At 46.1% G+C, this 26,374-nt stretch overlaps 1 long non-coding RNA gene across 2 annotated transcripts in view; it reads left to right on the forward strand.

Moving 5' to 3' along the window:
- The window catches only part of LOC147031798 (uncharacterized), a 47,514-nt gene that overhangs the window by 4,712 nt on the left and 16,428 nt on the right, over nucleotides 1-26,374 (forward strand). Inside the window, exons 1-2 of one of the 2 annotated variants that reach the window (XR_015054481.1) lie at nucleotides 21,294-21,639; nucleotides 22,237-22,372. The exons of the other annotated variant lie outside the window; for it this stretch is intronic. This is a non-coding gene — a long non-coding RNA (uncharacterized LOC147031798). Of the gene's footprint in view, nucleotides 1-21,293; nucleotides 21,640-22,236; nucleotides 22,373-26,374 lie in introns of those variants that run through there. 2 annotated transcript variants of the gene reach the window in all.

The raw sequence follows: 26,374 nt of genomic DNA on the forward strand, positions 1-26,374 counted from the left end.
TATTTCTGGTTAGAGAAATAAACATCATTAACTCAGTGAAAAGCGACTCGTGCCACCTTCCTCGTCCCGTTTGCGGTAGAGCGATTCGAACCGCCATCTTTGGGTTGTCAAGGATAAACCGCCTCCATCGTTTCGGCTCATTCTACGTTAGCGGGACTGTTCAAGTCCCGTGGACGTCACATTGGTGTCAGAGTGTTGGCTGTACGAACCCCTCTAAATTATATTTGGTATCGGGAGAATATACCAAGATTAAAATCTCGTCACGATTTGGAATATAAAATTACTACAGAAAAGCGCGTGAGCGCGGGAAAATTTTGGCGGGATTTTTCAAATTAAAATTAATTGGCGGCAAACGGGATTTCTGCACCATGGCGGATGTGCAGATGTTTGAAGAGGAAGGCCACGTGTCTGGCAGCGAGTCGGGGGAAGAAGGAAGAGACGGGGGTAGGATTGAAACCTCCCCCATTCCGAGCGTGGACCGTGCTTCATTGCCCGTAATGGAGCCGGCAGCACCGGAAACCGGTGCGATGACGATCCAGACACTGTTGGAACGTTTAATAGCGGACATGACGGAACAAATGGCAAATCAATTCGTGACATAGAGGGCAGACATGACGGCACAAATGGCAGAAATGACAGATCAATTGGGAGTAATGGGGGAACAGTTGGGTGCACGGATTGATTTAATGAGGGATGAATTGGGGGAAAAGATGGAGAAAATGAAAACTGAGATGCAGGAGTGTGTGGATGTTAAATTGGGGGAAATACAAAGTAAATTCGAGGATAGATTGGAGGAAACAAAGGTAGAAATTACATTGGAGGGGGAAAATATACGAAAAAAATTGGTAGATAAAATTGATGCAACGAACATTCGGGTTGATAAAGTGGATGAAAGCCTGGAACGTCATCGTGCCTGTGTGGATGCTCGTATGCAGCTGCAAATAGAAGAGTGGGGAGAGCTGAGGAAGCAAGGGATGAATTTGGCGGAGGAGGTAAAAGGATTGGAGGCTCGTTTGGACGAACAAGATAAAATTATGAGCCAAGATGAAGTCTTGGATAAAGGCCTGGTAGAGCCGTCTTTTGTAAGTAGAGTGTCCGGGTTGGTTGAGGAGCAGCTACAAATTTCGCGATGGAGCCTTGGAGGAGGTTGTGCGGGCCCAGAAGATCCTGCGGGAAGAGGTGAATCGGTCCATTCAACGTTTGGAACAGGAGGCAAAATTGACCCGTGAGACCCTCACCACAAAACATCTTTGGCCACATTGGGCTCCGAAATTGGATACGCAGCCACAAGGGTGTTTGATCCCTGGGCTGGATTCGGACAAGGGAGAAACTGGGAAGCGGGCCACCGTAAAAGTGATCCCCCTGGTAAATTTTGACGGGTCAGGGAGCCTTGAAGCTTTTCTGACGCAATTTGAGTGTATTTCCCGACTAAACGGGTGGAATGAGGGGGAACGTACAGGGAATTTGGTGGCAACGTTGCGGGGACCAGCCGCAGATGTGTTAAACGTGATCACGGAGGGGATGTTGACCAGCTCCCACATTTGCGAGGCGTTGAGCCGTCAGTTTGGGTTCGCAACAAACTGTGATCTGGTGCGGGCCCAGCTCCAGCACCGCAGATTAAAGCCGGGTGAGACAGTGCAGGAGCTGGCACAGGACATTTACCAATCAGTCAGGATCGCGTATCGGGACCTTACAGTGGAGGCGTGGGACAGACTGGCACTAGAGAAATTTTTAGCTGCTCTTCCTGACCCTGAGGTCCGAGCGCTAGTGGAGTTACAGGATCCACCCACCGTTCACCGAGCGGCTGAGTGCGCAGCCAGGCTGGCCTTGTGGAGGCGGCCGGGTCGGGTGCCAGAGAGGCCATCGGTGACGGTCCGACAGGCGGAGATTCAGGATCAAGGCGAGGGGCTGGGAGAAATTGGCATTACCCAAATGTTACATTAAATTTGCCAGAAACTGTCAAGTTTGATAAGGGGTAATTCGGTAGTTGGTGCGCCAAAGCGGCGGGGTCCAGCCCAGCCAATAGAGCAATTTGATTATGGCCGAGGAGGTCCGGAACCGGAAGAGACATTACACGGATACCCACGGGGGCCTTTTATGGGGAGTTGTTTCCAGTGCGGGCGAAGAGGACACATGCAACGATATTGCCGGTACCCGGCGATGGAGAGACCCTCCAATAGACTTTCAAGCCCGGAGAGGATGAATCCTCCTGCTGAACCGCCAGGTCTATCCGAGGTGCCCTTACCGAGGTTGAGTCCGGAGATCACTGTCGGGGGTCGGGGAAACTAGATCGGGCTGAGCATACAGGGCCATGCTCGGCTGGTGAGATTGTGGCGAAGTTCCTCCTTTGGTGAAAAAAAATAGTGAATTATGGGAAAATTGGCATGGGTTTGTAAGTTCTGCTGGGTTTTAGAGTGACAATAGGGACAATGGGTAATTGGTAACAAAGCGGGCACAAGTGGCTGTCCAATGGCTGGTGCGTGGATCGGGTGAGAAGTGCTGTGTGAGTTGTTTCAAGTTAAGAAGTGAAATGTATGGTGCACACATTGATTTTTATTGGACATGGTGTGGTAACAGGGAAGGTCATGGTCGGTGAAGTGTTAGAAATGCAGGTGTCACATGTAAGGCCGATGGGGTGGGGGAGTCATGTGGGTTTTGTGGGTGGGGATGATGTGCTTGTCCGCAGGGATTGCTGAAGCTCACGGTGAGCGAGAATTGTGACCCCCTTCAAGGAGATTCACCCCTGGTGGCTAACGGTGACAGTGTCTGGAGGCAACTGGGAGAGATTCTGGTTGGGCGACCAAGGCGGGTAGGACCTTGGCGACCCAGGAAGGCCAGAGGAGCCAGTGAGACCCCTTCCAGTGTGTTGTTCGGGGTTAGAGCTGATGGCTACCAGGGGGGTGGGAATCAAAGGGAGCGGGGCGGAGAAACGTCCGGGTTGGACTAAAGCTTACCTGTGGGCATGGTTGCACCTGAGATGCCCCCATCATCTTGTGGTAACCCACCCCACGGCCACGACGGGATTCAGCCTGCATCATTAAAATGGAGACCATGACCTAGAAATGTGATGATGACCATGGTGTGAGTGTTGTGAAGATGTGTGAGTCCCACTCGATCCCACACAACTTGACATGTGCAGCAAGGGCATGATGTCCGCATAATTTTGGGGTCAAGCAAATTTGAAAATTGGCACCCCAGGTAACGCTGGGTCTATTAGCATCCACTGGGGGACGCGGTCAAGTGTAAATATTCTGTGAATAGTGTCGTTAAAGGCCCGGTCACACCTTGACGTTTTAGCCAACGTATGCCGATTTTTGAATTTTTTTTTCTAAAACGCTGGCACACGTTGAATACGTTATGGGTAAGTTTTGATAACATTGAGAGCACGCTGAAAAACACTGCCATACGTCGTTGTACGTTGGCTTTAAACGTTGTACTTTATGGTTGTCCTCAAATTTTTTCATGCTTGAAATTTCACGACGTATGCCGGCGTATGACTCACAGGTTCCGCTACACTGGCCACAAGTTGTATGCACGGTCTGCGATCGTTGACAGACGTCAACACATGCTACTTGTAAGTTAATCATAAGTTGAGACATGCCGAGGTAATGTTTAGCGTACCCGAAACTTATTTCTAACCTATGATTAACGTGTTGTTGGCACGTTACGCGATCGTTGCCACACATCGACAGACGTTACTTTTAAGTTACTCATAGGCTGAAAGACGTCGGTATAATGGATCGTCCGTGCGTCAGCGTCCACGGCCATGGCCAGGACACTTATTTGCAGCATTCTTCAAACTTTTCTTCGGCATGACGAGGATGTTCACACTTCGATGTCGAGCTTGGCTATGATTCCAATTGTCCATCGGCAGCGTCTATTTAAAATAGTCGAGTTGGAGCGTTTTAACACGTTCAGAAGAAACGCTTCAAATTTCAAAACCCCAGCGTCAAAAAACAAAGGCGAGTGACAGCAATTTAAATCGTTCATTGTAAACAATGAAAATAGCTGAGTGGTACCGTTTAAAAGTCGTTGAGTGTAAAAAAAATCCAATTGTTGAGCGCAAGCGTCTACTTTCAATAGTGGAGATGCAGCCATTTAAATCGTTGAGTTTATCATTTAAATCGTTAAACGCAAGGACGATCCATCATAACCCACACCCTCCCCCTCACACTCACCTACTACTGCCAACATGAACAAACTACTACTAATACTAATACTAATACTGATACTGTTACTGCTGACATGGACATCGACTCAAAAAGGACTTGAAAACACTGTTGGGTTCCCCTTTTATGAGCAGCATTTTTTATACCAATTCCCAAAACCGCTGGGAACACGTCTTTATAGGGCATTTCTAAGCTAGAAACACGTTCATTTATTTTTTTTGTCGACCGGAAGACGTCATTGGAATACGTCTACATACGTCGATGTGTGTTGGGACTACGTAAAGAATTGGTTCAAAGCACGTCAAACATAAGTTAGAAATAAGTTTCGCGTAAAAAAGACATTACCGCGACGTGTTTCGACTTATGAGTAGTTTATAAGTAGCCTTTGTGGACGTGTGTAAGCGTCCACATATCGTGTGTAAAACTTATCCCCATCGCATGCGGAACGTGTGTCATACGCCGAGTACGTCGTAAAATTTTGAACATGTTTAAAATTTCTTGACGTGCTCTACTTACTATGACGTATGATAGCGTACTTTAGCGTTGTACTCACGTATACCAAACTTGCTCATACCGTATTTGACGTGCCCAACGTTTTAGACACATTTTTCTTAGGTCGGCATACGCTGGCAAGATCGCCAAGGTGTGACCGCGATGTTGACACTTCCATTTCTACGGCAGTTATGATTCGAATCGTTGTGCGTCAGCCTTTTAATAGGCTACGTCACAACATCGTCGGCGATGCGTGCAACGCGCTATGCCTGAGTTAGACTATCGTTGGGCATCGGTTGTGTAGGCCGACAACAGGTTCAGCATTCGTTGGTATAAGTTATCTATAACACAACGAAACGTTCTGTGTCCGTTACCAATGCGTTATACATAGGACCAAGTCGCTATGAATACGTCCGAATCTTTAAAAAAAAACATAAAAGGTTCAACGTAAGGCAGCGTTTTGCATACATTTTAATACGTTGCCATCGCTGGCTAAAACGTCAAGGTGTGACCGGGCCTTAAGGCTTAGAGTAGGAATGTAAAGTATAAGTGTTGTGTTTTGTGGAACCTTTTGTTTCTCCTCCCCAGATCACTGGAAGAGTGTTGGGCAAGAGCGAAGATCCAGAGGATGGAGTGCAACTTCGCTCAGTGCTCTCATGTGATAAAATAAAATAAAAAATAATCATAAAAAAAATGAATGATTGTTTCGGCGAGGATAAGGCCATAAGGGGGTAGTACATTAAGCAGGATAGGTAAGTTAGCTGCGGCTCGCTGCCCATTGCCCCTCCTACTTTATTTCGTTAGGTTAATTAGGTGTGAGTCAGTAAGTGTTAAGGCTGGTACGGTAGCGCCTGTGATATACCTTGCAGGAGCTGCGGTACCAGAGGAGGGGGCAGTGTTACGTTTGAGGGGGGGTATGCATTCAAAGGGTAATTAGGATGTTTAATTAGGTATGCCATGCTGTTCGAGTTTACCAGGATCTCGATGTAATAAGTAGCAATTCAGTGGTGATAAGTTGTCTAGTAAATGTTCATTTCTTCAAGGGGGAAATGATAATTGTCACGTAATTAGATAGGGATACGGGATAGGGTAAGTGTGTGCGTAAACCCCTTTTAGTATTCCCTGGAGGCTTGCCGTGACGTCACAGGACAGTGCTGCGGATGGCTCCTCCCCGTGATCACGATTGGTGGAAGGCGATGGCGGATGGCCAATAAAACGGCTCGATTGGAAGTGACGAGGACTCGAGGATAAAAAGGCTCTGTTCGGGGAAAAGGCGAAGAGGAGGAAGATTGGGACAGAAAAACTGTTTTGGTGGAGGTTGTTGTGCTGGGAGCGTGCTGTGTTGTTGCGCTGATTCGATCCTGGTTTTCATCGTGTCTCGAGGCCTTGCTGTGCTTCGTGCCTCAGCTCGGTTGGCTCTGGGGTTCTGCTGTCTCGGAGCACGGGGTCGAACTGCGGGCGGACCTGCCTCCCTCTCCTGCTCGCAACTTGGCGCCAGAACTGGTTCCCTGGCGGCTGTGAGCGGACTTGGGCCGACACCAGGAGGTCGACAGTAGCACGGTGTCTCCTGCCCCTGACGAGCGCAACGCCAGCTCGTCCGACGCCAATCCAGGGACTGTTGCGTCCGCACCACGGGCCAGCCTGACCACCAGGACTAGCTACTGTGTGTGTGTGTGTGTGTGTGTGTGTGTGTGTGTGTGTGTGTGTGTGTGTGTGTGTGTGTGTGTGTGTGTGTGTGTGTGTGTGTGTGTGTGTGTGTGTGTGTGTGTGTACCTGGCGCCTTAGAGGGTTTGAGATTTGTATATTCATTGGAATTGTCTGTGTTTTCCCCACGCCCGGACCCACACCACCATCCCGTTGAATCGCCCCGGATCCCTCCTCTTGCCGAGTCTTATTATTTCTGGTTAGAGAAATAAACATCATTAACTCAGTGAAAAGCGACTCGTGCCACCTTCCTCGTCCCGTTTGCGGTAGAGCGATTAGAATCGCCATCTTTGGGTTGTAAAGGATAAACCGCCTCCATCGTTTCGGCTCATTCTACGTTAGCGGGACTGTTCAAGTCCCGTGGACGTCACAGTATAAATGGATAAATGCATGTTTACAAATGTTCAAATTGACGACCATCACGTTCCAAACACAGCCGATAACGCGAACCAATGGATTCAACAGCATTACTAATCATTTCATTTGGAACTGCAAGACATTGTCTTTCAATTTCCTCTTTCAGCTCATCGACTGTTGCTGGTTTTGAGCCGTAAACTTTATCTTTGAGATATCCCCATAAAAAGAAGTCCATTGGAGTGAGGTCTGGGGAACGCGCAGGGAATTCAACACTACCTCTTCGCCCAATCCATCTGTTCGGAAAAGTTGCTTCGAGATAGGCCCTTACATCACGGTGGTAGTGGGGAGGTGCTCCATCTTGCTGAAAGTAAATCTCTTCATCACCAAATATCTCTTCGACACGTGGACTGACAGATTCCTGCAGCAAGTTTCAGTAAACATCCCCAGTGACATTTTGGTCAAAAAGAATGGCCCTTTTGGGATGGCCAAAAAAGGATGCCCAATGCTGATATCCGACACCACACTGTAACCCCTGGTAAGTTTAAATGGTGTTCCATAGTAACATGCGGATTTTCAGGACCCCAGTAGGTGCAATTGTGTCGGTTAATTAAGCCATTTAACTTGAAGCTGGCCTCATCGCTCCAAACAATTTTGGATGGAAATGCTGCATCTTCTTCGCATTTGCCCAGGTACCACTCACAAAATTCAACTCTCCGGTCAGGATCGTCATCATTTCGAGCGTGGATTATTGTTAGAATGTAACTTATCCAATTAATTCGCTTAAAATGCGATGGGCGCTTGATTTTGGGATTCCTGTCTCAAGAGCCATTTGTCGTACAGATTTCCATGGGGATCGGTGGAGGGTTTCCAGCAATTGATTTTCCTTTGCAGGGGTGGTTGATGACCGTGGTCTTCCTGAACGCTCCTTAAGGCCCATTCACACCTTGTCGTTTTAGCCAGCAATGGCAACGTATTAAAATGTATGTAAAACGCTGGCTTACGTTGAACTTTTGATGTTTTTTTTTTTTTTAAAGATTCGGACGTATTCATAACGACTTGGTCTAATGCATAACGTATAAGTAACGGACACAGAACGTTTCGTTGTGTTATAGATAACTTATACCAACGAATGCTGAACCTGTTGTCGGCCTTCACAACCTATGCCCAACGATAGTCTAACTTATGCATAGCGCGCTGCACGCATCGCCGATGATGACGTGGCGTAGGTTATGAAAAGGTTGTCGCACAACGATTCAAATCATAACCGCCGCAGAAATGGAAGTGTCAACATCGCAGTCACACCTTGGCGATCTTGCCAGCGTATGCCGACCTCTGAAAAATGCGTCTAAAACGCTGGCGCACATCGAATACGGTATGGGTAAGTTTGGTATGCGTGAATAGAACGCTAAAGTACGCTATCATACGTCGTATTAAATGGAGTACGTCTTGTAATTTTAAACATGTTGAAAATTTTACGACGTACTTGCCATATGACACACGTTCCGCATGTGATGGGAATAAGTTGTACGCCCGATTTGCGATCTTTGACACACATCGACACACGTTACTTGAAAGGTACTCATAAGTCGAAATACGTCAAGGTAATGGTAAGCGTCAGTGTTCCAGACTCGCGTTTTTTTGTTTTTTTTTTTCTTCGGTATGACGGTGTTCAGTGTACAGTGCAGTTATGATTTAAATCGTTGAGCGGCAGTCTATTAATTATATTATATTATAACCGCACTAGAAATCGAAGTGTCAAAATCACCATCATACCGAAGGAAGGAAGAAAAAAATAATAATAAAAAAAAAACCAGGGAGTCTGGAACACTGACGCTAACCATTACTTGATGTGTTTCGACATCTGATCACCTTACAAGTAACGTGTGTCGATGTGTGTCACCGATCGTGTAACGTGAGTACAACACGTTACTAATAGGTTAGAAATAAGTTTCGGGTACGCTAAACATTACCTCGACGTGTTTCGACTTATGAGTAACTCGCAAGTAACGTGTGTCGACGTGTGTCAACGATCGCATGACGTGCCTACAACTTATGGCCAGCGTTATGCAGAACGTGTGAGTCATACGCTGGCATAAGTCTTAAAATTTCAAGCATGGAAAATTTGAGGACAACCGAAAAGTACAACGACGTATGGCAGTGTTTTTCAGCGTGCTCTCAATGTTATCAAAACTTACCCATAACGTATTCGACGTGTACCAGCGTTTTCGACAAATTTTCCAAAAATCGGCATAAGCTGGCTAAATCGTCAACGTGTGACTGGGCCTTTAGTGTCCTGTCACACCTTGACGTTTTAGCCAGCGTATGGCAACGTATCAAAATGTATGTAAAACGCTGGCATACACTGAATTATTGATGTTTTTTTCAGTTTTGGGCGTATTCATAACGAGTTGGACGTATGCATAACGTATTAGTAACGTACACAGAACGTTTCGATAACTTATAGATAACTTATACCAATGAATGCTTAGCATGTTGTCGGCGTTCACAACCTATGCCCAACGATAGTCTAACTTATGCATAGCGCGGCAGCGTATCGCCGACGATCACGTGGCGTAGCCTATTTATAGGCTGCCGCTCAACGATTTAAATCGTAACCGCACTAGAAATCGAAATGTCAACATCACCGTCATGCCGAAAAAAACATGGGGTCTGGAACATTGACGGGTTCCTCCTGTGAAGCCCATTTTTATATAACAATTCCCCTAAACGCTGCCAATACGCCATTATATGGTAGCTGTAAGTTAGTAACACGTTCAGTAAGTTCTGTGGTTGTCCAGAAGACGTCAAATACGTCTACATATGTCAATATGCTTTGGAGATACGTTACTCATAGGTTAGAAATAAGTTTCGGGTACGCTAAACATTACCTCGACGGGTTTCAACTTATGAGTAACTTACAAGTAACGTGTGTCGACGTGTGTCAACAATCGCATAACGTGCCTACGCCTTATGGCCAGCGTATGCGGAACGTGTGAGTCATACGCTGGCATACGTTGAAAAATTTGAGCATGCTTAAAATTTGTCGACGAGCTCGGTGTACTACGACGTATGCCAGCGTGCTTCAGCGTGCTCTTAACGTATACAAAACTTACCCATAACGTATTCGCCAAATTTTTCATACGTCGGCATACGCTGGCTAACACGTCAAGGTGTGACAGGGCCTTTATTGACGTCATGCACAGTTCCATCTGTTTCAAACTTATCTCGGATGCGAGCAATGGTGCGTCGCGTTGGTGGATCTTTGTGAAAATGTCTTCTAAATTGTCTTTGCACTTCCATGATGTTTTCGTGCTTCCAGTAGCACTTTATGATAAATTTTCTTTCTTCAACACCGAGTCGTACTTCTGTCATTATTAGCGTCAATTTGATCTGAAAAAAAATGACATTCAATGAGTTATGAGGAGCCAAAATGCGATTACATTTTAAAAAAAATACTTTATTTTTAACTGTGACTGTTTTAGTTTCCAGAGACCAGAGAGTCTGCAGTTTGTTCCACTGCAAGTTCAGATATGTTAACTTGTTCAGGACGTGAAATGCCATGCCGGGGAGGCTGAGGGTGACAATTGGCTGATTGCTTAACCATTAAACTTATTTCAAACCCAATCAAACAAACTAATAAATTATTTTCTTACATCTGTAAAGCTAATTTTAATAGCTACAAGTTTCATAAAAGTGTAAAACGTTAAAAACGAGAATGGCACTCTGTAGAGTGCATGCCTCCGCCCACTAAACAGTTTACATTTTGTATCCCACCAATAGGCTGGATCTGTGTCCAAACCTTAAACAAAGTCGAATCGGCTTGCTCTTGTCACCGAGCCAACTTATCCCCAGATTTTGTCATTATCTGGCCATTCCATTTTGAGATACTGTGCTATATATCGTTTTTGGCCCTCTCTCTCAATGGTGAAGAATCACTTGAAAAATTCTCGCATGCCGATCTTCACCGAAATCTAATCAAATCGTCATTGTCTCACATCCAACCTGTACCAAATTTAATCCGAATCCATCCATAACTTTTTGAGATATCCTGCTCACAGACAGACAGACAGACACACAAACCGACAAACAGACAGAGGTGAAAACATAACCTCCATCCACCTTCAATGATGGAAGTAATTAAATATTTCCCATTGTATATAGCATTTGAGTAGCCTGCCAGGATCTTCGAGGTGTGCACAACAGCCTGTAAGCTGTTGTTGTTTCGTATGGCTGCTTGTTGCCTCATTTTCTGGAAGTGCAGCTGTGCCACTGATGCAGTGCCCCTGTTACCAGTAAGCTGGTACTCATTTTGCCGACCTTGGAAGGATGAGAGGCTGAGTCAACCGACCTGGTGTTACTTCAACGGTTAGACAGAGTCTCAAACTCAGGACCCTAAGATCTGAAGCCAGCCACTTTAACCGTTTAGCTAACACCAGGCTTCTCTAAGCTGTCTCACTTTGGTTGGAATCTCGTTCCGAGATATAGACTGCAAAGCTGGTGTTTCACAGGGCACGTGATTCATCAATATGTTTGCCATCCTTCTGATGGACATTAAACTGGTGTCCCATCTTCCGGCATTATTTGGTGGATGTTAAAGATCTTACGGTGTCCTTCGTAGGTGAGCTATCACCGACACCATGGCCAAATTCCAAGATCCTGCTCTCATTACTTAGTCGAGCATCAGGCCTCGCCAGCCAAAATACTTGTAAACGACATTTTTTTTTTTTTTTTGTATACCTTGGTCGAGGCTCGTATGAGAGCTAACACACAACTCACAGCAAGGAGGCATGAGACAAGAGGGGTGGGAGTGGAAGGGACAAAACAGTGGGGAACAGACACATTAGGTGAACTGTGGAAGGGAGAGGGATGGGGATGGGACGGGGAACATGGCGAAGAGAAGATGGACATTTCAGGGACTTTCAGGAAGGAAAGCAGGAGAAATGAAGGAAGTGGGCTTGGGTGGATTATCGGGGGTAGAAAAGATCGAGGATTTGGATGGGGGAAGATAAGAGGTGGTGGTGAACAGCTGTTTTGAAAGCCTGGAGGGAAGAATGGGAAAGAATAGAGTGAGGAAGTTTATTCCAAAGGCGGGAAAAAGAGGAATGAAAGAGTGAAGATGAGCAGTGATTCGTGATTTTGGTAGTTTTACCAGAAGGGGGTTGTTGGCGGACCTTGAGCGCCCTGTGGAAATGTGGTGGGGACAAATCGCAGAGAGAGCAGGGGGGCAAGGCTGGAGAGGAGTCGGTAGAAGACAGAAAGACCACCGACCAACCTGTGGTGATTGAGTGAGAGGCCCAAAGACTCAGCTTCATTGCGGGAGATGCCGATGATCTTAAATGCCCTGGTTTCGACAGCGTGAAGCCGAGAAAGGTGGGAGGCAGGAGCACCAGCCCAGAGGGGAGAGCAGTACTCCATCAGGCTGCGGACAAAAGCTTTGTAAGTGGTCAGGAGCTCAAGAGGGCCGAGGAAGGACTTAGCACGACGGAGGATTCCCAGTCGGCGACTGGCTTTTGAGGCGAGGTTGGAAATGTGACTTTCCCAGGAAAGGTCATGGCAGATAGTGAGATCTAGAAGCTTGAAAGAAAAGACTTCTTCCAGAGGATTGTTGAGAAAGTGGATGGGGGGGGGTTTGTAAACGGTCCTTTCGAAGAGACATAGTGATAGTGTGAGATTTGTCTGGATTGAAAGACATGTTCCACGTGTTGGACCAGTTTGTGATTTTATCCAGATCTGCAGTGAGCGAAGAAGCTGCTGCTTGCCGGTCTGAGGGATGACAGATGGTACGGCAGAGGGTGGAGTCGTCGGCAAAGAGAAATAGAGGATTTTCCAGAGAGTCCGAGAGATCATTGATGAAAACCAGAAAAAGAACAGGGCCCAGAACGCTACCTTGAGGAACTCCAGCCTGCACAGGAAGAGGGGATGAAAGAACTCCATTTAGGGCCACACGTTGACTGCGACAGGAGAGGAAGTCTGCGAGCCATGAGTGGAGATGGCCTTGAATACCATGGGAAGAGAGTTTGGTGAGTAGGGCAGGGTGCCAGACTGTGTCAAAAGCACGTGATATGTCCAGGGATACGGCTCGGATTTCCTGTCTGGCATTGAGGACCTCCATCCATTGATGGGAGAGCAGAAGCAGCATATCCAGGGTAGAGTGACCTGGTCTGAAACCAAATTGATGATTGGAAATCAAGCCATTGGAGAAGAGGAAGGATTTCATATCTGAGGCGATGATGGATTCCATCACCTTGCTGATGATTGGGAGAAGGCTGATTGGTCTGTAGTTGCAGGGATCTGTTTTTGCACCTTTTTTATGCAGGGCAGTGATGTTAGCAGATTTCCAAGCAGATGGCAGATGACCTTGGGCAAATGAGAGGGTGAATAGAACAGAGAGTGGGTGAGCAAGAGCAGAAGAGCAGGCTTTGAGGACACGTTGGCTGATGCCGTCTGGACCGGTTGCAGAATCTGACTCGAGGTTTGAAAGCAAGCTCTCCACCTTGTCAGGAGAAAAGGACACAGAGTCCAGGGACAGTTGGGTGCGACTGGGTAAAGTGGGTAGAGATAGTGATGGGTTTAGGACACAAGATTTAGCTGCAAACACCGAGTTTAGACATTCAGCTTTATCACGTGTGGAATCAGCAGTGCGGCCATTTGAGGTAAGGGAGGGGATGGAGGGGGAACATACACCAGAAACAGATTTGATTAAACGCCACCAGGATTTTGAGGAGGGAGAGAGGTTTGAGAGTTCAGACTTGAGATGAGAAAGATGTTGTTTTCTGGCTCTCCTGAGGGTAGATACACACTTGTTCCGAGCTTTGTGGAAAGAACTGAGATTGCCCTCAGTTGGGTTTGCTTTCCATGAGGCAAAGGCAAGTTGTTTCAGGACAACTGCCTCGCCACAAGCTTCAGTAAACCAAGGGAGGGAGGAAGGGTAAGACAACTGAACACGAGAGGGGATAAATCTGTGCATGAGGGAGAGCAAGTTTCTTTGAAAGAATTCCCAGGATGAGTTGATGTTTGAGAAAGTAGTGATAGGAGACCAGTCTGTCAGTTTGATGGCTGCTCGTAGACCCTGCCAGTCGGGGGTGAGGGGGGTGAGTTGGCACTGAAGTTGGAAAAAAAGAATGGTTGATGGAAAGCGAGCATCCATGGCAAACTGTGGTTTTTAAAAGTTTTAGGTCAGAGATGCGATTTAACACAATTCTTGATGGATGCAATGAAGGCGAATTCAGAGCATGGAGAGAAGAAGCGCTGTAATAGTTGGATTTTTTAGGCAAGGAATGAAGGAGAGGTCGAAATGAGAGCAGTCTGTTAAAATAGCAGAAGAGTAGTGCATTGTGAAACAGTAAAGAGTACCACACGTGTGAGAGAGGAAGATGAAGCATTATAAGATCGTTTTTGTTGTTAATATTAATGTATGAGAGAGTTCAACAGATTAGGTCATGGAAGTGTAAAAAAAAAAAAATCGAGGAAGAAGATGAGGAGGAGGTTAAGAGGAGGAAGAAGAAGAAGAAGCAGCAGAATCGGGAGAAGGTGAGCGTGTTGTTGTTGTTGTTGTTGGATATATATATATTTTTTTGTTGTTAATATTAATATATGAGAGAGTTCAACAGATTAGGTCATGGAAGTGTAAAAAAAAAAAAAAAAAAAAATCGAGGAAGAAGACGAGGAGGAAGTTAAGAGGAAGAAGAAGAAGCAGAATCGGGAGAAGGTGAGCGTGTTGTTGTTGTTGTTGTTGGGTTTTTTTTTTTTTTGAGATAGAGATTAGTTGGGAGAATGGGGGATGTTTGGAAAGTGGGGAGGATCAAAATTGAAGGTAATGGGGAGGATAGAAATTGAAGGTAATGGGGAGAAAAAACAAACAAACAAAAAAAAAAAAACGATCGAACACCGAGTGGAACCGGTAGGCCTCAAGCCTAGGCCTAGGCCTCAAGCACAGGTAAGAACGTCGACAAAAATACTCACAAAATAGCACGATTTTTGAAACAAAACCGAACTAGCAACACACAGTAACATGTAGGTGAGAAAATTAAACAGTTAAAACGGGACAAATAACAACCGGAAACTTAGCTTTGACAACGTCAACACGGAGCCCCAAACGAGACCTCTCGATGCTCTAAAACCGGAACCGGAAGAATCCAAGAAGACTTGGGCCAAAAAAACTTCCCTGGCCAACCTCACAAGAACGTGGGAACATTTGTGGCCATTAAAGAAAGAAGAAGAAGAAGAAGAAGAGGAAGAAGTGTTTAGCCTATGAATAGTTGGATTGATTTGACAACAGTTTTTGTTTATTTTGATGGAAACAATTTCGAATTTTTGCTTTAAGTTGGACTGTGAGATAGAAAGTTAACCAGAGAAAGAGATACAAAGTTGGAATATAAACATCGTCAAAGTTTTGCAGTTGTTTCTGATTTTTAGCCTTGCCCATTCCAGAAGGGATCGGAAAGGCTAGTGTGTGTATGCGTGTGCGTGTGCGTGCTCGTGCACATGCGCATTAAGATCAAATTTAATATCATGTTCCTGGACAGCCTACATTAATATAGCAACCCGGGTGTGTGAAAGAGTTCACCTGGAGTCCCTCACCAAATACCCCAGCGAGGCTCTGCATTATTAAGTTCTCAATCCTGTTGTCATTATGTTGATAATGGACAAATACATACAATGTTTTATGGGATATGAACCTGGGGTCCTTTCATCATGAGCTGCTCAAATGGGAACATCTTTAGTGCCTTTTGATAAGAGTAGGGCCTCCATCACACTTAAATATATAATAGATGAAATTTTCCTCCCCACTCCGACCCATTGTAAGATACTATATATCGTCTGTCATAAAGTTAGTGTCGGAAAAGATAGGACGTCAAATAACAAACCAACCTCAGGACACTAAAGGCACACAAATCGCATTTAATATTCTCGTTTCCAGTTCATGTTGTGGGAGAGATAAGAGCCGGTGGTAATGCAACTTTAGCTCCTTTAAGTTCTCCAGTTGGTCAAAAACACCTGCAGGGAGAGTCGGCAGTTCGTTGTAGTTCAAGTCGGTGTGAAATAACATTACCATTGGTATTATTAATAAAGTGCATAATTGCCTTCACTTGAAATAACTTGTAAAATACAGATACAGGATGTGAAATAGTATGAGTCTCAATTTCATTTTCCAGTCATATTTTTGCTTGAAGTACCATTTCTATTATATTTAATGTCTGTGGTCTTAAAATTGAAATCATGTAAGAAGCATAATTAAAAAACTAAAAACACAACAAAAATTATGCACGAAATGAGTATTATATATATATATATATATATATATATATATATATATATATATATATATATATATACTGTATGTCTATACTGACATGGTTTTCATTTTTATATGCCCGATATATATATGTGTATATATGTATATATATATATATATATATATATATATATATATATATATATATATATATATATATGTATGTATGTATATATATATACTGTATGTCTATACTGACATGGTTTTCATTTTTATACGCCCGATATATATATATATATATATATATATATATATATATATATATATATATATATATATATATATATATATATATATATATATATATATATATATATATATATATATATATATATATCTCGGGGCGTATTGTGTGATACCGGCCGTCTCTCTGTCTGTGTGTCTGTCTGTCTCTCCGTCCGTCCGTCCGTCCATCCGTTCCTGTCCGCACTCTAACTCCCAAAGTTATCACCTTTCACGTTTCATATTTGGTACATAGGTACAGACTGTGGAGACGGTGTGTCGCGACATACGTTCGTCATCTAAAATGGTTGCCATGGCAACCAGGATGCTGTTTTCCATGTAGTAGCACAATTCTGCATATACTGTTACGGTTGTGGAAATTCGCATTACACCATAAAGGGTCCTCAGGTGAGATATATCGGTAAGTTCATGTGTTGTTAGCCCAAACTCGTAAAGAGGGAATATATGTGATCCATTCGGGCTGCGACACTTCTGTTAGCCGTTTTTCTTTGGCTATTGTTAATTTGGTGCAAGAACAATAACGAACATCGCCACAACCAACATCTCACGATCACGCCATTCACTATACGACGCCACCTTCCACAACTACGCTACCACATCTTCGCCACTTGCCATTCAACGAGCACCGTGCGGGCGCGTGCAAGAACAAAAACCAACAACGTCTGTGGGGTTTCCCGCCTAATTTCCCCACCTGATGCTTCCGCCTGAATCCCCCCCACCACGCTTGGTGTGAAGGGGATGGGTGCGGCAGCTCGCTCCAGATTGGTTGATGCACAGCGTGAGGCGGTCGGAGTGGGGGCACGCCCCCCTTCGAGAGCTTTCTGGAAACGCCTTGAAGGGAGGTGGAGACAGAAATGGGGCGGGGCAACGGGGCGGAGCCGGCCCCTACAAAAGGCTTGGGCGTGGAGAGGCTCGCGTGCGAGGAGGCTCTTGATTCGTTCAAGCGATTGACAAAAGGCGTGGACGTGAAGGTCGATGAGAACGTCGTTCCCTTTCCTGTTCCCTTGTCCCTGAAGGGGAATTGTGGAGAGTTGTGGTGATCGTCCCTTGGTCGGAGGTTCTGTTCGTTCATCCGAGCTGTCGAGCGGACCACACGAGCGACGCGGGGCACGAGCTCGCGGACCACACCGGAGGGACTCGGAGTTACGGTCGCCAAGGACTCGACGCGCTCAGGGAAGTCGCGACTTCCATTTCTTTTGGGTTTTGTGTAAATGTGTGTGTGTGGCGCCAGTCTTGAAAAGTAGAACTGTGTAAGTGTTGTAATAATTATATTCGGTTGTAGCTCTGCATTGTGTTCTTGCTTTTATATGTGCATCACTGTATGGCTGTGAATACGTGCTTGTCTGTGTGTGTGTGTGTAATAAAGTGTGCTTGTCCAATTGTTCCCCGTCTCGCTGCGTCCTTTCCTTTGTTGAATCTCCATCTTGCATCACGTAAGGGATTAATAGTGGGTTTTAAAACCCCCTATTAATTCGCTGGAATTCCGGTAATTAATCGGAACTGTCAAGGCCGACGATAACTCCGCTCGGTTATCCCTGTAATACGGAATGAACCGCTTAAGCGGTTCATGTCCGGAGTTGGCCTGTGGCGTGGTGGTCCCATCCTTCGGCAGATTACCCGCGCGGGTACTTAGGTATATCGACATTCGGCGATTCACCCTATTTCGCGCGGGTAGACTGCGGACGGGGTGGTTTTGGGGTTAAACCCCCACCCGTGACTGGTTTCTGGCGGTAGTCCCAGGAGGGTCACGATTGAATTGTCTGTCCGGTGGGCGACTCGGTCGTGATTCGAGTTACGCAGCCAATCGCACGCCGGCGGGCACGAATTCGCAACAATACCTTCTTGTTCTTCATAAATTGACGTGTTTGAATATGTAATTGTGTGTGTGTGTGTGTGTGTGTGTGTGTGTGTGTGTGTGTGTGTGTGTGTGTGTGTGTGTGTGTGTGTGTGTGTGTGTGTGTGTGTGTGTGTGTCACAGAGACTTTTTCTGGCGTATATTGTGCTCATTTGCGCTCTTGTTTTATATATTTTAGGTGTTAATATTGGAGTCATTGAGGATCATCATCATTTCATAAGAAGCATGTGGCTGCTGTTTTGCATCATTGCTGGGAGCACGGCTATGCCACTGATGCAGTGCCCGCAGTAGGTCAGAGCAGGAATTTGGAATTTTGCCAGAGTTCTGGAAATAGGTCACCTACGCTTCATCAAGGACACCATGGAATCTTGAAAGGGGAACCCAAATGCTCACAACACCTTGACGCTAATCTATCCGTTGATGCCCTACAAAATAGATATTGTTACATGGAAGGGGTAGTGGGATCCATAGCTCGACTGTGGTAGGTGTAGGATGGGCCTTGTGTTTCCAGTATGTTAGATTACCATTTAATAGGGACCTGTCAGAATAAGTTGTTTGTTACGTGATGCTGAGGAGACAGCTCTATCCTGTAATTTATAGACAGGATAGACAAATTATTTTTGAATATGCAAAATCTCTTTTTTTTGTTTGGGACTCGGTGAGGACTTCCCATCACAGCCGCAAAAATGTGCAACTAGGCCGAGTACGATCTCTCTGGCCAGTGTGTGCCAGCCATGGTGGCACAGTGTGCTGTGGAGCCAGAATTAGAAATGTGCATTGATTTTAATTGGGCCGCCCCCATCGGTGGCACCCCAGAGGGGGACTCTGCCCAGGAGGAAGAAAATAACTCTGTCAACAAGAAGAGAGCTAAGAGAGGCTCATGTGAAAGGTCGAGTAAATGGTCCACGGAGAAGATTGAGGCAGGGATTATTATGGTTTGCTCAGCAGAGGTTTTGAGACAGACTTAAGCTGGTATCACCCTGCCTTTTGGAGAGGGGAAGGAGCCACCGTGTCTTTCAAGAGGGGAAAAAAGACCTTGACACTTGGAGGAGGAAGAAGAAGTTCCGACCAGGAGGCCTCGGTGAAAAGGACAAAGATGACAGTGTGGCCTGGTTGAAGGCCGACTCATTCCTGGTCCTGCTCGTGGCTGCTATTTCGTCTTTGGACAACATCATTACTGGTTCTCATCTTAAGCCGCTGTCACACCTTGACGTTTTAGCCAGCGTATGGCAACATATCAAAATGTATGTAAAACGCTGGTGTACGCTGAACTATTGATGTTTTTTTCAGTTTTTGGCGTATTCATAACGAGTTGGACGTATGCATAACATATAAGTAACGTACACAGAATGTTTCGATAACATATGGATAACTTATACCAATGAATGCTTAGCATGTTGTTGGCGTTCACAACCTATGCCCGACGATAGTCTAACATATGCATCGCGCGTGGCAGCGTATCACCGACGATCACGTGGCGTAGCCTATTAAAAGGCTGCCGCTCGACGATTCAAATCATAACCGCACTCGACATCGAAGTGTCAAGGCCCTGTCACACCTTGACGTTTTAGCCAGCGTATGCCGACGTATGAAAAATTTGTCTAAAACGCTGGCACACGTCGAATACGTTATGGGTAAATTTTGTATACGTTAAGAGCACACTAATGCACGCTGGCATACGTCGTAGTACGCCGAGCACGTCGACAAATTTTAAGCATGTTCAAAATATTTTGAGGTATGCCAGCGTATGACTCACACGATCTGCATACGCTGGCCATAAGTTGTAGGCACGTTATGCGATCGTTGACACACGTCGACACACGTTACTTGTAAGTTACTCATAAGTCGAAACACGTCGAGGTAATGTTTAGCGTACCCGAAACTTATTTCTAACCTATGAGTAACATGCTTTGAACCTATGTGTAACGTATCTCCAATACATATAGACGTATTTGACGTCTTCCGGACGACCACAGAACTTACTGAACGTGTTTCTAACTTACAGCTACCGTATAATGGCGTATTGGCAGCGTTTCGGGGAATTGGTATATAAAAATGCGGTTCACACAGGAGGAACCTGTCAGTGTTCCAGACTCCATGGTTTTTTTTTTCTTCGGCATGACGGTGATGTTGACACTTCGATTTCTAGTGCGGTTATGATTTAAATCATTGAGCGGCAGCCTATTAATTATATTATATTATAACCGCACTAGAAATCAAAGTGTCAGCATCACTGTCATGCCAAAGAAAAAAAAAAAAACATGGAGTCTGGAACACTGACGCGAAACATGACCTCGACGTGTTTCGATTTATGAGTAACTTACAAGTAACGTGTGTTGACGTGTGTCAACGATCGCGTAACGTGCCTACAACTAATGCCAGCGTATGCGGAACATGTGAGTCATACGCTGGCATACGTTGAAAAATTTTGAGCATGTTAAAATTTGTCGACGAACTCGGTGTACGACGACTTATGCCAGCGTGCTTCAGCGTGCTCTTAACGTATACAAAACTTAGCCATAACGTATTCGACGTGTGCCAACGTTTTAGACAAATTTTTCATACGTCGGCATACGCTGGCTAAATCGTCAAGGTGTGACCGCGGCTTTGCACCTGGTTTCTAAAGCAGGCTGCATTTAGACCTGTGTCCATCCTGTACATCGTAGACAAAGGGAAGTTCCACCTGTATTATTGTCTTGATGTATGATTGTGATTCGTGGTGCCCAGTGGATTAGGTTTTACATTTTATGTCTCCTTGGGTATGAGTTTGCATATCCCCATTCTCCTCTTTGTGCCTATTGACTTGCTTAGTTTGTTCCGTTTATTATAGCGTCTTGTCGACCCTCTTTCCTGCACTTTGCTTTTCAAATAAATCCTTCAAAAGGTAAGAAAACATGTTTCAGCAATTTGCTTTCCATGTGTGTTTGCCATCGATTTTCACTCATTTGGGCGACCTTATGGAACGATAGAGTAAAGTAATACTGAACGCAATGCCATAAAACACCATTTAGAGTTGAGACCATCTCTTGGGACAAAAGGTCTCGGTTCTGAGATATCCTGTATTAACGGGTACTAGGATGCAGCAATATGATGTCTTTTTCCTGTTTGCGATTTATGAAGTAATTTTGTGATTAAAAGTTGAAGTATTCTTCTTCAAAATTGTCACACTCAAAAAGTCGACTGCCACATCAGTTCATACTCGGGTTACATCGCGATACGATTTCACTCAAATGGCGAATAATTTTTGATTTTGCACAAATATACCGAGTCGATACATGGTTTCATGGTGCTTGTAGTAATTAATACAAATTGAGATGATTTCATGCTACACCAATGGCTGAAAGACCCGAAGTTTGCCAGAAATTGATCGAGGTTTGCCCGAAATACCCGAATGTGGATTGGGCCGACACAATATTCGCTTTTGTGCTCAGAACATTTTCCAGAGAACTGTTATGAAACAACAGGGATGGCGAGATCTTGTGGTTATCCACCAAGATTGAGAGAGGACTCCATCGCTCGAAACGGTAAGACAATCTCTACCCAGCTACCAGCACATGTACTTTCTCTTCCTCTTGCCATTGCCTGACAAGTTACCACAAGAGCACTTGAAAATAATGATTAATTATCAACACAAATTTCTGCAAGTGAAAGGAACCACCATATATTTCTAGTGGAGAAAAAGTATGTATGTATGTATCATCTACTCCTCCGAGATGGTTTGATCAAGGAAGCTAAAACTTGAAGGGGCCCCTCCTCCACCCCCCCCCCGACACCTCCATCACCCTCCAGCACCACTCCCCCTCCCTCTTCCACCACTCCTCCCTCCACCATCCCCCCACAATCCCCCATCAACCATCACCCCCACAATACCCACCACCACCCTACAGCCCCTCCTCCGTAGCATCACTCCCTCCTCCACCGGGGTGGGACATCAGCATGACACAGCATGGACACAAACATCTAAACGACAAAGGGTAGAAGGTTTACAGTCTATCAACTGTCAATCTTCCATACAACCATCATTATTCTTAATTATTATTACTGATTATAATTGTTGTCATAATAATTATTATTATTATTACAGAATATATTTTGGACCTGGATGCAATTTGTCTTTTCAGCCTACTTAGTTACATGACTGCTGAGCTGAGTTACTGCTGAGCCGACTTAGTTACATTACTGCTGAGTGTCTGTACTACTGCAATCGTGCCCCTGCATATTGTTGTCGGCCGGGGGATCGGGTGAGAAGACCACGAGGTGAGGGAAGCTATCTCTGTTCCCACCAGACTCCCCGGAATTGTAGGCCGTCGCACACGGATAATTCCGTGACACGGCGGATCGCTTAACCGACCGTGGACGCCAATAACTCAACCGCATGACCAAGGGTTCTCCCGTCTATGGGTTAATCGGGTTACCTAATTAATCACGTGGTTTAATTACTGGGGAACATGCCCTCAGTACGCCTTGTCCGAACCGGATCACTACCAGATCGGATGCAGCCGGGCGACACTGCCAAGGACATACCGGCTAAAAGGAACGGATCGTTGGGAATAAAGTCCCGGCTAAACTCTGATTCGGATCATGCTGGATCAATGAAAGAAACCACAAAGACGAGCTGGGAACATTCCTAATAATAATTTATTAACAGTCAACTTACAAAAGGTGACACAGAGCAGACTTAACGCGAAAATAATAACAATAACGATCTTCTGCAGTCTCACTTAAGCAGACAGGCACCAGCACACACACACACACGCACACGCACACGCACACGCACAGAAAACCCGATGAAGAGGAAGTTTTGAACCAGGAAGGGAGGGGAGTTGAGGCTTTGATCTTGGTACCTTTGTGCTTGATAGCACGACGCGCCACCAATACCTTTTCGGGGGGGGGATGCTCTGTGGAGCGGTACCCGACAGTGGGCGCGTCTTCTCTGGCTTCAGCCACACGTGTGGAGACTATGTTTGGAAAGGAGGAGTTTGAGTGGAGAAGTGGCGGAGTCCAGAGTGCGAGGGTGGAGTGGTAGGCGGGACCAGGTAGGCGGGTGGGGTCGACGTCGTGTGGGCGGAGATGAGGAGACGGAGTCCAGACAGCAGGAGGCGGGTCATGGCGGTGTTGGCGAGGTGAGGCGAGAGCGGGAGAGAGGCGGAGAAAAAGAAAAGAGGCAAGAGAAAGGTGGAGGGACTGCTCTGGCCTTTATAGGACTTGCAGCTCGGGGGGGAGGGGCCATGCCAAATCGAAATGTCGTCACCCAAATCGGGCGCTCTGATTGGCCCCGACCCCTCACGTGGCCCGCCAACTTTGGCCGGAAACTGCCTCACTTCGTTTCCGGCAAGGCCACCCCAGACAGTGGGAATATTCCGCTCCGACCCCACGACATGATATGAATCGCCCACACCGAAATTGGCATGCGAATCGTCCTGCAAAAGCCCCCGGGCCGTGCCCAGGCAACCGGTTGAGGGTCCCGCATGCCTGCTCGGGCGTTCGACCAGCGTCGATCGACGCAATCGCTCAGCGAGCGCCAACGTGGCCCGCACTGTACATTCCCGGCTCGATCGCAGCTTCGCTTGCCGTAGAGACGAGAAGATGCTCACCATCCGTGGAGAATCCGCTGCTGCCAGCGAGGGCCGAAGGTACATCCTTATGGATAAATCCATGCACGTTTTACGAGCGGCGTACGTGTCTGCCTTAGAGCACATTCCATACAGCGTGCGTGGTTCAGCCATTACGCACGTGGCCAGCACTCGCGTTCACACGACTCCCCTCGCGTGTGCGCGGGGCGAACACCAATATGTGTCGGATATTGAGGTTGAAAAGGAACAAGCCGCTTCTACTCCGCACACTCGTATCCTGCCCAACCTAGTGTGGAGTCGTCTTTATCGGCCTCCGTACACGTTTTGTGCAGCGTGGGCGTCGTGCTGGCTGTGTTTCCTGTGTTGTGAAAAACACTCCGTGCAGCCTCTTAAGAGGTACTCATTTGCATGCCGTTTTAATGCAACAGGCAATCTTCCCCAGATCATCGGAAGCTCGAGTCGATAATCTCGCACCACCAAGCACACCACATGACTCGCTGCACACGTTGGTTTTAGGGCTCACCTGGGAACGAGGATCTCTGTGCAGCAGTTCCCTCACAGCGGCGCCGCACGTGCTGGCCTTCATGAGGCCCCACCTTACAGCGAAGGCACACGTGGCTGATTTACCTCAGGAATAATCAGACGAAAAGCAGTGGGGAAGAAATGAAGAAGAAAATGATTTAAGCAGACCTAGCTATTAGATCATCGCAACACACTCCCTTGTTGTCCCACTAAACAAAAGGAAAGGGACTATCTCCACATATATTAATGGCATAACTGTCTTGGGACACCTATCTGTTGTATGCATGCGGTTCCGAGAACCGCAACAATATATTAGGTTAGGAATTTGAAATTTTGCCAGTGCTGGGATACATGGCCTACTTCACATCCAGAAGTTAATGGGGTATTTTATATCAGGTAATGCTGGCAGATATGGGACACCCAGCTGAACTTCTCATACAGCAGACAGAGCATGAACGATGCAACTCTGCCTCCAAAGCATGAAGATGACAATTTATAGTGGAGTCGGGAATCAAACCCAGACAAGACAGCTCAAAGGTGATTGGGGTACCTCCAAGCTGTGCTGCCAACCAATTATATTATCATGAGAAATATGTGCAAAAATATGTTTCAAAGGAATCCATGAAATCCACATCGCTTAGACTATCTACATAATAGGTGCAAAAAGTTATTTGAATGAGATTTTTCACCCGAGTTAGATACACCAAAAAAGTAAAATGAGACTTAAAAAACATTAAATACACATTTAAATATTTTCTTACTCTTCATCATAATATAATGGGCATAAGCCTGGAACTTCTAACACATTTTTCTCTGAACATATTCTGTTCATACTTCAGAAATCTTCACATTATATGTTCCATGTATTTACGCAGGTGATAGCGGATTCAAAAAATCGAATATCATAATCATCATAATACAAGCCGAAACCCCGTCACAGACGGATTCCGTTCATTCAACCACCCTCACCAGCTCACCCACACTCGAGGGACATGGACTGGACAGGGCGTGCTTGCCCCCTCCTACTCATCCCCCGCCCCTGCCGCATTCCCCCCGCCTCCCACCCCCCGCCTCCCACCCCCGCCTTCAATTTGCTTACCCCCGCCCAAAATTTTAATTGCCCAGCCCCACCACCGCCTCTTCACTCCCCGTCCCCCGTCTCTTGATTCCCCGCCCCACTTGCCCCTGGGCCTCCGTCCCCTGTCCACCCCCTCACACTCAACCCCGCCGAATTCACCCCAGCCCCCGCCCACTCATCCCCCACCCCATTTCCCCCCCCATCTCCCGCTTTCAATTTGCTTACCCCCGCCCAAAAATTTGCTTACCTTGCCCCCGCCTCTTCACTCCCTGCCTCCGTCTCTTCATCCCCTGTCCCCCGCCTCTTCACTCCCTGCCCCTGTTTCTTCATGCCCCGCCCCCGCCTCTTCACTCCTCGTCCCCGTCTCTTCATCCCCCGCCCCCCGCCTCTTCTCTCCTCGCCCCCGTCTCAACGAAGAGTGTTTATTCTGCTTCAGAGTTGAAAGTTGACTATTGCCACTATGTGCGATGCACTCTTACAAGTACGAAGTCTCTTTCAGTCCAGGTCACAGTACCGAGAAAAACGTGACGCGACCGCGAGGAGGAGCACAAAATTGGTCCTTCAGTATTAATATATAGATACAATGTTTCTTGTTACATTTTTTGTGTGAAATTCACATTCTGAGGTAGTCAGCATGTGCTGAAGAGGGTTTTACATTGCAGACGCTATTTTCGAGGAGTGGAATTACACCTCTCAAAGGTAACGGTCTGTCGACGACAGACGTAATGACGTCAGCGAATGACCGATGATGTCATGACGTCCTGACGCCTCTCAGGGGTGACGTCACACGTCGCCATGTAAACAAATGTAATACGAAAAGTGTTTATTCTGCTTCAGAGTTGAAGTTTGACTCTTGCCACTATGTGCGATGCACTCTTACAGGTACGAAGTTTCTTTCAGTCCAGGTCACAGTACCGAGAAAAACGTGACACAACTGCTAGGAGGAGCACAAAATTGGTCCTTCAGTATTAATATATAGATAATGGCCGTAAGCCTGGAACTTTTAACACACTTTTCTCCGAACATATTCTGTTCATACTTCCGAAATCTTCACATTATATGTTCCATGTATTTACGCAGGTGAAA

Source organism: Eptatretus burgeri, chromosome 2 (genome assembly GCF_056783735.1).
Source record: "Eptatretus burgeri isolate ZD-2024b chromosome 2, Ebu_testis_v1, whole genome shotgun sequence".
Taxonomy (NCBI): Eukaryota; Metazoa; Chordata; class Myxini; order Myxiniformes; family Myxinidae; genus Eptatretus; species Eptatretus burgeri.